Genomic DNA, 13476 nt, shown 5'->3' on the forward strand with positions numbered 1-13476 from the left:
TGAGTGCCATTCTATCAATCTCTGGAGAGGTAGTCTTTTTTAATCAGTCCGGTGTATGCCCAGAAGGCTTTTTCGACAGATGATTTATAGGTTGAATTCGACGAGGAAATCGTTGCAATTCTCGGAACATTGAAACCAGAACTTTTATTCTGGTGCTTGTTTGTCATTCTCAGTTTTATTTAAGTACTTTATTCAGTAACAGAATTATAAAAATGAGAAGATTTAGAAAAGACGAAGATGGAAGACGAAGTATAATGGCGTAAGTTGGAGGAGTTGCAGTGATACAGGCGGAGTTGTTAGGAACCTAGTTCTATTGCAGTTAGAAAAGATCTTGGCGTAGTATGAGCATTTTTGTAAAAACACCATCATGTATCTGTATAACGTCTCAGTTATTGTTTGACATCATAATTATTTCAGCGTATTATCATTGCAGTTTTTTTAATCGGTTTACTGGTTTCGGTGCCAAAATGGAAGCAATTAATTCAAATAATGCTAATTTGTAAGATTACTTAGGAGACTAATCACAATACGTATATTTCAGATTTAAAAAAAATTATGTCGGATGTTTTTTTCATGTCCTTTCAAACAATAAATCCGAAGTTTGGGATATGGGTGTTTGTTTTCCTATGGAAAAGTAAATATATATTGCTTTGGCAAAAATATATTTTATCCTTAAGATTTTTTATGGTGTTAATTCCGTAATGCAGGAAAAACAAAATAGTAAAACAAACATAATTAGTTACCAAGATTTTCTGGAGTATCTCTATTTTACTCACTGGAGAGAATGAAAAGAAAATTTGGTTTTTTTACCAAGAGCGAACGTTACATACTCGTACAAGTAAAAACTTACTGAACTTTTTGCATGTTGTGATGCAATTTATTGTACTTCGTCATTGGTTTTCTGCATTCCGTTCACTTAAATACACTTTTTACACAAGTAGTAATAATTAACGTTGAAGAAACTAAGCTTCAAAGTTTAATTTGAAACTCCTAGCAGGTAAAAAACAAATTAGACATTATTTTCGCACCATATTTATTCACTTTCTGAATAAACTCGTAGAACGTAAATCTTCCGCTAAACAAAATACAGAGAAAGGAGTAAAAGATGTATAAAAAATATAAACTGGCTTCACTGTAGCACCATTTATGTAAATAACTGTACAAGACAAAGGACAAAACTCATTTAACTTATGTACAGCTCTCCCCTTAAAACAATGAGACAGCAAAACAAACAAAGGTGTTTTGTCAACGAATGTACAGAGTGAGCTTAGTCTTAACAATTAAATGCTTGTGTACATCGTGCTTACAACCATCTGGGATTACGGCGAGTAAATGTATGTGTTAACATCTTCTACCTACTTCAAAATGAGGTTCTAGTCTAGTTATGCAGGCAAAGACTGCTGTCAATTTTACAGAAAAGTTGCATTGCATAGAATCATCGTTGTGACTGCCTGCTACTAAGGTGCACTTCAGGAACGATTTTAACGCTTCAGAGGAAATTTTCACAGATGCGTTTCTGTAAGCAATAAACACAAAAATAGTTAAGTGTTTATTCATGGTTAGAAGTTGTTTCTCTTGTACTTACATTTCAAGCTTTGCAGATTATAAAGTGGTGCAAAAACTGGCAAAAACTTTTACAGCTTAAAATATATTACAAGCAATTGTGAAGTCATTAAATTTGTAAAAAAAAAAAGATTTTTGAAATACTCAGTAATAGGTACTATTTATTTATTTAATACAATATGGAGGACTAAGAGCTATACAAATCTGGAGTAGCGATAATTTCGTTTACAAAACGCCAATTAGAAATAACGTAGAGTATTTAACTCCTGCTAACCCAAAATATATCATCAAACTTATCTGCTTTCGCATATAAAGCCCGAAGCATCCTGAAAAACAGGTTACAAGTCTCTTTAGAATTTCTTATTTTTTAATTCTCGATTATATCAAAAAGCACTTACAAAGCAACAGACACAAAAATATCTCACAATTGGAATTAGACACAGAATTGTTGACCCATCTCTTTGAAAGTCACAGCTTTTAATAAGTGTTAACAGCGATTTTACATCTCTAAATACCTTACTTAATTGTAAAAAAGTTCAAGTAGAATCCGGTAAATTAGAATTTCATGAGCAGAGTACAAAGAGGGTTATTTTTATAACCCCCGTTTTGAGAGATGTAGCGTTTTTATGGTCCAACTTTGTTCCTTCGGAATTTATTATAATGTTATCATGCTGCGAGCGGCTGACGTAGAATAATATTATTTTTTTTAATTGGGAAATGATGTTGACAGGCAAAACCTATTTCATGGTGTTAGTCAATGTTGTATAATATTTTCATCCAAATAAAATTCTTCCACACTGGTTACCTATTGTAAGCCAAAAATCGTTTGACAGAATATAATTTTCGACGAATCAATATTTATCCGAAAATGCGTAATAAGTGTTCCTTGTCAGTGTCACTTGTTTTCGGAAAATCGGATTCGGTCATTTCTTTAAACTGTTAGGTTCCAATAAATAGGTCCAAATAAAATGTGGTTTCCAAATAATTTACCTGATTTTTGCTTTTGCTCCGACTAAAACGCTGTCATTGATTAGGAGTTTCACGGCATTTAGTATTCAGGGCAGGCGATGATATGTGAAAAGTTCCGAGATGTGGAACTAAAAATATATGTAAAGGCTGCAAGTGTTGTTGATTGATAAAGTTAAGAAAGAAATTTCGGTGGATACCAGTTTAAGTTTAACGAATATTTTTACTTTAATATATGTTATTAAATACTTAGTGTTAGAAAAACATGATTTTCAATGCCTTCCTCGTCTAAATGCATTTATGAGCATAACTACCGTTGCTGAACTTGATCTTTGTTTTTTTATGTTTTGTTGTGGCGGCAAAAAAGAATACATCATCTGTAAAAGCTTCAACTAACTAGCTTTCAGGTTCATGAGATAGAGTCTGGTGGCGTACGGATAGACCGACAGCGGACCCTCAGAATAGGTACCGTCTGTACCTTTCAGGTACGGAAAAGTAAAGAACATAAAAATTCAAAACATCCCTCTTTTGATAAACCAATAGAAAAATGGCCTTAACTTTTAAAACAAACCAGATAAAAACTCAAACTTGGATAAAATACGTATCTAGATCTCGATAATGCTATTATAGGTTCAGATTAGAAGCAAAGGGGAAGCGAAATGAGATTGGAACGCCATTTTATTCCCAATCGCCCCGAACGCTATTGAAATACTAATATTAGTTCCAATGTACCTACGTAATTTAGATTGGAGTTTACCGTGTTCAGAGTTTCATCTTTGGATAAAATGTTTTGGTTTCCGAACTGATCTTTTAGGTTTAGGTGATTGTTGTAGGTACAGGTAGTGTATTAGTTTAGGTGACTGTTACATATTTACCAATATTTTCATTAGTTAATTTTGTTGTGTAAATAAGATTTTTTGTGAAGAATTTAAATAAAATTATGATTCGCTGAGTATAGGAGCTTCCTTTGTTTAGCAATCCTATATCTTTTCGTATATCTTCTGCCTTTCGCAACCATTTTCTCTTCATCTCATCTAATATTTTTATATCCACTAGCCATCTCATAGTCGGTCTAGCGGAATTTCGCTTTCCAGGTCTTAGTTAAAATGCTATGGTAAATTTACTCGCATCTTCCGTTATCAAGTCTGGCTAAGTTCTTATTTGATTATGTTGAAATGCTACCAAAAATAGTATATAATATACTCTTCTTCAGATATTTTTTGTAAAAAATATCCCAACTATACCTCTTGTCATGTCATTAAAATTAAAATAATATTCCTAATACATAACAATAAAAGCTCACAATAAAGAAAATTCGATCTACTGAACTGTGGAGGATTTATCCAAATCAGTGGATTCGCGTTTATATTTAGCTCCTGGAGGAAATCCCTAATCCCTTTCCAAGACGCTGGCTCTATATTAAAGGGTGATCAATATTTTGTTTGATGAGTCACAGTTGATTGAACATAAGTAGGCCTAACGACAAATTAGGTATCACTGGACTAAAATGAGAATTAGCTGTTGCAGATGAATAGGTAGTATTCGTTTTAACTCACAATTTTTGCGGTACTATATTGGGTATTTAAAATAGGGGAAAATTAAATCGTTTACTATGCAAACTGAAGTACCAGTTTGCCATTTTGCCATTGCCATTAATAAACTCGGTCATCTCCTTCGTTTTAATAGAAAAATACATAAACTAACGTATGAAGCACAGAACAAAAGTGTTCAAAACTCTGCTGCAAATCAACAACTTAGCAATTGTTCTTATTCTTGCCATTCACACTGTTACAAGTACTTATCTCATATTCACGAACACAAATAGGTATTCAAGAGCCAAAGTCTACACAAATGCCCAAATATTTGTTCACGAATTGGGTTAAATATATTTACAGAGAAACCAGTTTAGATACTTGGTCATCAAATTAAGCTGAAATTATTTTAGAACTAAATATATAGGGGTGAATTAATCCGACTTAATTCTACAAACTAATTACGGTTTACTCACATGAGATTATTATATTTTGTAGGACACATATTTTCATATTTAGAAAATAAAATGTTGAAGTATTTTTAAAGCTAATTAATAATTATATGATACTAGCTGACCCGGCGAACTTCGTACCGCCTTAGCGTAGCTTTGAACGTAGCTTTGCACTACTTTATTTTGTATAGTTGACCTATCTTAGGTATGAGTACCTATTCAATTTAAACTGGAATCTATAATATCCTCCATATATAAATTAATCCCTATTTCCCTGGTCTCGCCATATCTGAAAAGGACCTAATTTTATTAAATACAAAACAAAATATATATTTTCATAATAGTGTTTAGAGAATAGTTGTTCTGCCAACATTCTGTGCATTTCCATCAGCAGTAATGGCATCCCGAAGATGAATGTAAGGTAAAAGCACCTATTACGGAGGTATTTCGCAACATTTGAAAGTAAGAAACAAAAATAAGCATTTGTAGGTATTTCTAAAGGTGGAAATAATCCTATCGTTAAAAGTGGAATTTATATTTTGTATTGCGATTGAGACTATGATTCTGTTGATGATGTTTCTTATTTTAAAAAAATATTTAAATAGTCTGGTCGATTTTCCCTAATACGGAGGTACAATTTTGCTCTGATCCTATTACTGCGGTAGACGGGTCCTAATACGGAGGGTCAGAACTTATATTCATTAAAGTTCCGTACAAATAATATTAATGTGTTAGTAAAAGTTTTTCCTTTTTATTTAAATATTGATTTTATTAAATTGCGTAATCAAATTAATGGTGAATGAATTATTTCCATTTTGAGTAACTCTGACAATGACATCTAATATGTATAGGACCCAAATACGGCTAGGCCTATAATAATTAAGGACATCCCTCTATAGAGCTACTGTTGTTGAGATCGCGTTCTGTAGTAAGTATTTTTTTCATAGTAATTCTGACCTTGATCTGACCTGATCTGAAATTGTTGAGAATCAATAGTATTCGAGGGATTAAATCACTTTCCGCGGCACCCTTAGTTCTACGTCTATGGATAAAACTGAAAAATAAGGTATAATTATACCAAGTTTCATCGAAATCGAACAGTTATTTTTCTCGTGATGCCTGAACATACAGACAGACAAAATAAATTTTAATCACATTTTTGGGTTTGGTCACTCGCTGCTGTTTATTTTTTCAATATTTTCAGTGTACAGAATTGACCCTTCCACAGATTTATTAAATCTATACTAATATATAAACCTGAAGAGTTTGTTTGTTTGTTTGTTTGTTTGTTTGAACGCGCTAATCTCAGGAACTACTGGTCCAAATTGAAAAATTCTTTTTGTGTTGAGTAGACAATTAATCGAGGAAGGCTTTAGGCTATAAACCATCACGCTGCGACTAATAGGAGCGAAGATACAATGGAAAATGTGAAAAAAAACAGGACGGGTATAAATCATAACTTACATCTTCTTCTACCCACGGGAACGAAGTCGCGGGCAACAGCTAGTTTATAGATAAATTAATAGAACCGTAATAGGAGATCTTAGAACCCTACACGGAGTTACCTGGAAATAATTACCGCCGTAATAGGAAACTACTCATGTTTTCGATAATCCTAATTCTGACCCATAAAATTTCGATAAACAAAAGAGTAAAAATGCCTAATCAAACATTAACAGTTTTTTGGCTCAGATTTGTAAAACTCAAGTCAAAATTTATACATAATAAATGTTTTGTGATACATCAAAATACACCTTACCATTTTTGCCTCTTCTAAGAAACTAAAATTTTTTACTCGACAGTTTTCTATATTTAACTAGATTTCCAATTAACAACACATACCACAGAATATGGTTTTTAAGTTATGTGATTAATAATTATTTCAACTAAACTTGAAACTAATTGAATAAGTTAATCAATTGAAAGTTATAAACAATTAAACATGACCAGTACTTTTCCTATTTCGGAGTCATAGCACCGTATTAGGATTAATTTTCAAAATTTGTATCGTATTACGGCGGTATTTTATTTTTAATTTTTTTGGTAAAAAATGACTTACAAATATAAAATAAGCTATTTAAATAGTGAGTGTAATAATAAGAAAATGCTATAAATAACAAAAGAACAAACTCGAACGGCATCTTAATACGAAAAACTTAGTTTCTAAATATTTGTGTATTTACTTTTGTTGTTCCGCGTTTGTATGGAAACACCTCTCACGTCGATTACGTTACAGAGACTGATTGATTTTGTTGTGTTGTCTATGTGCTATAATCGCAAATGTCAGTTAAGTCATAAAGTAAAAGATTTAGAATAAATAGTTTCGGTTTTGGTCTACCTACACTGAATAAAACGGGAATAAAACGCGAAAATAGAAATACCACCGTAATAGGAAGCGATTTTGACTACCGCCGTATTAGGAGCGTTTACCTTATTCCTTGGAACGGAGTTTTGCCTGGTTCAACCTGATAAATGTCAATCGTTCAGTTCCAACTTTCACATTTTATAATTTTTTGAAAATAATACAAATAGTAAACCTATACAAATTTCGCATATCCTATTATAACTGAATGCAGCTCTGTGGGGATTAAACACAACATTTCTATGTTGATTTCGATTCCGTTGAAGTTCATTTCGCGCTTCGCGTTGCTCATCAGTTTGATTTGCTCGTAGATTTCTTTGACTTGCCGTATTTTGAGTTCTGCGGCCTAAATTTGTACGTCTGGTTGGTGGCATTGTTAAAAACTGAAAATAAAAAGCTCTCATATATTTTCTGTATAACCAAATTGTAATATTATGTAGTCACCAAAAGTTACCAAAAATCGATATGAAGCTGTCAACTTACCGTAATTAACAAACAAATAACTTCTTAGTCTTTATAACAAAACAAACTTTATCAAAAACTTAGAAAGCGGTTATGGATGTGATGCCACAGATTACCACAGTTTTTTTTTTTAACTGGCTTGGCTGTTCAGCCATTCGCCAATGACGCCAATGTCAAGTTAGGGAAACAGATACTACCACAGATTACTAAATAGGATATGCGAAATTTGTATAGGTTTACTATTTCTATTATTTTCAAAAAATTATAAAATAGTGCAATAGAATTTAATTAAGTAACCACGTTTCCGAACAAACGATGCTCTTTTAATATAGTCTATGGCTGTGAATGACGTTGACATTCGTAAAAAAAAAAAATGACATTCGTAACGCGCGTTTTTTAAAATATGCAAAATTAAATGTATACTTTTCAATATTTCTGAGAGATTTTCTTAATATTTTTTTCCGTAAGAACCATCCTTGGACTTCCACAAACATTTAAAAAAAAGAATTATCGAAATCGGTTCAGCCGTTCACACGTGATGCCATGACAACGCGAAACGGGTTTCATTTTTATATATATAGATGTTGGGATTACCGTATTTCGTTGTCTGCTGAAAATGTGAGATGAAAAGTCTGTTTTTTTTTTTCCCTTTTTACTTCGGTTTTAAATGCATCATTTTTAAATTGCAAAAAATGAGTATTGAATTATTATAAACGTTAGTCGAGTAGACTTGAAGCGTAATATTATGTTTATCATTCTTTTATTTAATCATGAACTGACGTGGCAGAATGGTCGCGTGATAAATGACTCCGGTTGGCTCTGAAGCTAGTAAAGAGCTCCTGATTAATATGCGTGGGTACCTATATCGTTTACGTACGAATCATTCTGACAAAAGTTAATGAAAGTCACACGTTTTCTACACAAAGACGTCACTAGATTGAGTTGTCCGAAAGTACCTACAAATACATATACCCAAAGATTTTCTCTCTCTAGTATATATCCTCACATTGTTATCAACGTGGATATGTGGGGCGTCGGCAAAAGGTAAAAGGATCATTAGCTTCTCGTAAATCTCGTGTCGGAGTGACAATTGAGACGCGATGGATCCCAGGACTATTCGCTTGCAGTTACGGACAAATAAAATCTTGTGTAGTATAGGTACCTACTGGAAATCAAAAGAATTGAATATTCGGCTTACTGTATGAACTCACAGGGTAAGTATTAAACTAAACAGGAAAACAGTTAAAAATGACGATGTACAAAGTAGAGCGAAATTTAGTTCGTACGATGGATTTTTCTTTTTTAATGTAAATGTATCTTAACGTTTAGCAAACTAATTTGGCTTAAAGTAAGTACTAACGCAACATTTTTTTATTTCGTCTCCTAAAATTGCTAACCATTTCATGAATATCATTCCCGTTTTTAGGTTAAGCTAAACACATCAAAACAACAATTATCATGACTTTACCGTTTATCTCGGTACATCCTTTGTTCTGAGACCCAAGTCCTGAGTCTAAGTAGATTGATAACAAAACAAAGAAATGAACGGAGCCACTTTGAACATATCTTATAAATTATTCTAAAGGAAAAAGGCCTTATTAATGTTGAAAAACTGAAAGTAAACCTTGGTTGGTTAATGGAAACATTATCTTAAGAATGAGATGGCTTTTGTAGGGAATGTTAGAAAAATGATTTTGTTTTTTGTCAGTGAGTAAGTTTGTTATGAATGAACATACAATAATTCACATTATTATCACATCCTTAGAGACACTTTACTGTGTTCACTGTCCGTACATGACAATTTCAACAGTCTGCTTTGAGAAATAGAGACTCAGGGCCCCAATTCTGCTATTCACAATGGCCGATGAATGAACGAAAATTGGCTTAAAATGACAAATTTTGTATTGTCATAATCATTTTTTCTATACAATAATTGGAAATTTAGTATGGAACGATACACTGAAGGTAAATACTTTGTTATAAGGTAATTATTTTGTTGGCATAATGCTCAAGAGAATAGAAATAATTTCAAATTTAATCCAATTGCCATTCATTGATCGGCCATTGAAAATAGCAGAATTGGGGCCCTTTAAGCGCAGTTATATTCGCTGTCTCGCTCTTACAACTGCAAGACTGATTTACCAAGATTTAAAAAGGACTCGTAGGCGCTATTAATGTTTGCTCAAGTAAAAATATTGAACAACCATTTCATGTTATTATTTCTTTTTTAAACAGGTTTTATTGACTCCTTTTCAATATTATGCTATGCTTTGAACAAAGTTATATTACAGCTCAAAATCGCATAGCAGAGTAGAATCTCACGTTACACAGAAATACGAAGTTATCTGTACCTCACTCAGGTATCACCGTATTTCTAGACGTTGCACGTCGTAACATGAAAGATAAATACGTGTAGAGTTACCAACCAATCAGGTTTTGGCGTTTGAGCTACAACTTTAGATGTTGCTGCCTCGTACAGTCGACCGCGCATGTTAGCCGTTAAACGCACACGAATATCACGTGTAAGTCAAAGTAATAAGGTCGATTTTTCCGTTTAGAATTTACTAAGGCTGTGTGGATATTTGTACAGATTTGAGGGGCGCAAACCTCCAATATTGTGTTTTGAAGTTTATCTCCGACATGCAGAGTTAAAATTTTCTTGAGTTTGTATATTTGGGTGGAAAGTGTTAAACAGAATTCTTGAGCATATTTTATTACAATCATCAAGGTGTTCCCACCAAAGGGTAAAACGAAACCCTATTGCTAAGGCATCGCTGCCTGTCTGTCCGTCACCAGGTTGTCTCATGAACTGAACATGATGTTTTATTACGCAAAAATGGAAAAAAAAACGAGGTACCCAACAGATTTGTTCTTCTTAAATTCAAAACTTGTTCTAATATAAAGTTATGCGCGTACAATAAGCCTACCAAAATATGGAAAGTAAAAATGATATATGACTGGTTGCTTGGTATTACTTTTTCATTCTTTTACCCGTAAAACAGAGGCGTATTGAATAGTACGCGTGCAAAAACCTAGCTATACGTAACGTTTCATCATACAGACGTGTTCAATAAAAACCAAAGCAATGTACCGAACCTTTTGAAGTGTTTGCGGCCGTGTGTTGACTGCGAATGTTTGAAAACTATGTACACACAGCAAATAGAATTCTGTGTGACGTAGATATAATGAGGTATGGCAGCCATCTATTTTATCGTATATCTACGCGTAGCAAGAAATCTAAAGTTGTGGATAAGTTTGCAAGTGAAAAAATATGTTGGGATAGAAAGATTTTGCAAGAATGTAATGAATTAAGTAGCTACATACGAAAAAGTGGTTAACAGTTAACAAAATTTAAATAATAACAGTTTTTTTTATAACAGATCTACAACGTTATTTTAAAATGTAACGTTGGCTTTGAGGTTATGTGTATGGATAGGTTTCATGAGGGGCAGGTTCGATCCCAACGCAGGCCAAGATCCTGTTCTTTCAAAGTTGTATGTATTTTCTCAACTACTCTAAGACGGAAATGACAGAAAAAGGAACGTCTAATCGTGAGGGAACTTAGATTTCTGGTATTGGAATTAGAAATTTCAAATTATAATGAGCTATATAGCCCTCATCAAGCAAGTCTTTGCAATATTGGAAAAGACATGTGCCCGGCACTAGAACATTTATAGTATTCTATTAAATGACATAACAACTACACAGAAATGTATAGTTATACTCGAGAGAAAAATCCTATAAACGTCAATGCATTAATTAACAACACCACATCGCATAAACTGACTTTACGTAATTAGCAAATGGACGTTCAAAATGTTTAATGCACTTGAGTGATGTTAAACCAATAAAATGATTCACAAAGCTCATTCATTATATAATTAAATGTCGCCCGCTGGCCTACGGTAAATTTCACCTCATTAATTGTATTTTCAGTTTATTGCTTCAATTGCACTTGTTTAAGGCACGTTTCCGTGCTTTGAGACAAATTGCAGCGCGCGTATTTATCGAGCGATCCTATAAAGTTGGTCACCTACTTCTTGCCAAAATGCTCGTGCGAAACCAATTGATATCTATACTAATATATAAAGCTAAAGAGTTTGTTTGTTTGATTGTTAGTTTGTTTGTTTGAAAGCACTAATCTCAAGAACTACTGGTTCAAATTGAAAAAATAATTTTGTGTTGTTATAGATCATTCACCGAGGAAGGTTTTAGGCTATATGCCACCACGCTGCGACTAATAGGAGCGAAGATACAATGGAAAATATGGAAAAAACGGAAAATTATTCATCTTCGAAGGCTTCCGTTCAAAAATTCCTAACTTATATCTTCTTACCACGCGGACGAAGTCACGGGCAACAGCTAGTACTATATACAGTACATCCGTGTATGATAATAACAACTTCCTTCTTAGTACTTAAAACTGTTGTCAATTTGAAATTATTTTTTTAGATATTTTTTTTATCGGAAAATGGTGCATATGCATACCAGAAAAGGTTACGTAAAATATATTTTGTTTATGCATGCTACGCGCTAAGACACGGCGCCATAAACTTGGAATACATGTTGCATATTCAGTCGTGACACGAAAATTTACCTTTAATGTTCATACTCTATTTTAAACTGCTGAGGGCTTGAGGTTACGTCGTGCTGAGCAAATTGTTTTATGGTAACAGTTTATATAATTACTTGGTTAATTAGTCTAAACATTGATTGATTTATAATTTCTGAAATTGATACCTTGCTATGTACTCAAGTATATTTTGGTAAAGGCTTAAACCGAATTCCGATTCATAACCTCACTGTCACACCTCACCTCTGAATTACATTGATAATGCAATACACGGCGTAGTAAAGCGGCCTTTCAACACTCGAAATATTTTTTAATAATATTATTACTTTAAGACGTGTTGGTAGATCACAAAAAACACGTACTTTTTCATATAGCCGTAAGTAATGATTCGGTGACACTATTCTACTCTGATGTAATATTAAGAAAGCCAATCAGATGACGCAAGAAAGTTGTTCGACTTTATAGGCTTGGTACATTGATCTCTCTTTCTGCACGATGCGATTGACATGCGCTGAGTGTCATAAAAGTCCCTAAAAAGAAATAACGTCAATGTTGACGATGAGTAACATCAGAACTAACATCATAATAATCGATATTACCTAATATAAGGTTTATATAGAACAACAAAACGAATAAACGAAAAAACGTTCACAGAATTCATAAAAACAAATAATTTGCTCAGAAATAAATCCCCTGGGTCGCGAATAATGTCTGACGGTCTATCACGATCGGTATTTCCTAAAGGGATTTTTTATGAATTACACATTTTAATTTATTTCCCGCTGCGCTGGGATTAAAAGGCAAATGGATTATAATTCTCATGCAAATTGGAAGGCTACCAGTGAACGTCACCAGACAACGGACTGTCAAGTTGTTCAGATACATAATTGAGTTTACGATATTTTACTGTTTATAGTAGCCAGCAGATTAAATAGGTCGTCTTTTCAACTATTTATTTTTAACTCTGATTATAATTTATGATAGGAAGGTTTGTTGTCAGTTAAATAATAATAATTATATTCGTAGCAACTGTGTGAAAGTTTGACTATATGATATTTGTGTGTTTATTGAAGAAAACATATTTAGAGAAAGCTAAATTGTTGATTTTTTTAGCTAGTAATCTAAATAAAGATCGTGTTTTTCTCTTATGGATTTTTTTAGGTTTCTTCAATAATTCTAGAACAAAACAACAAAAAGCACTAAATAATACTCATATTTTTTAGACTGTTTTATATCCCACTTCTTGGAAAAGCCCTTTCCCTTTCTCGTCCAGACTTCTCTAAATTTTGCGATTTCTGACCATGTGCATCCCAAGTTTTTACTAGATCACTACACCACCTTTGGAGCCAACGACCTTGAAATCGCAATCGCTGGGTGTCGATGGACTCTCTGCAATGTTTATTATAATAAAAGAAATAGGAAGTGCGCATCAGAATCGGGACAAATGCTTAATTTAAGCACCGAGGGAGGAATCGTCGTCACGCCGCTCGCGAACCGAAAGGAAAACGTTGATTGAATTTCAAAATACGTAGATTTTGACGTCGCGCATCGATTGAGTTAGTACAT

This window comes from Trichoplusia ni, chromosome 7 (assembly GCF_003590095.1).
Source record: "Trichoplusia ni isolate ovarian cell line Hi5 chromosome 7, tn1, whole genome shotgun sequence".
Taxonomy (NCBI): Eukaryota; Metazoa; Arthropoda; class Insecta; order Lepidoptera; family Noctuidae; genus Trichoplusia; species Trichoplusia ni.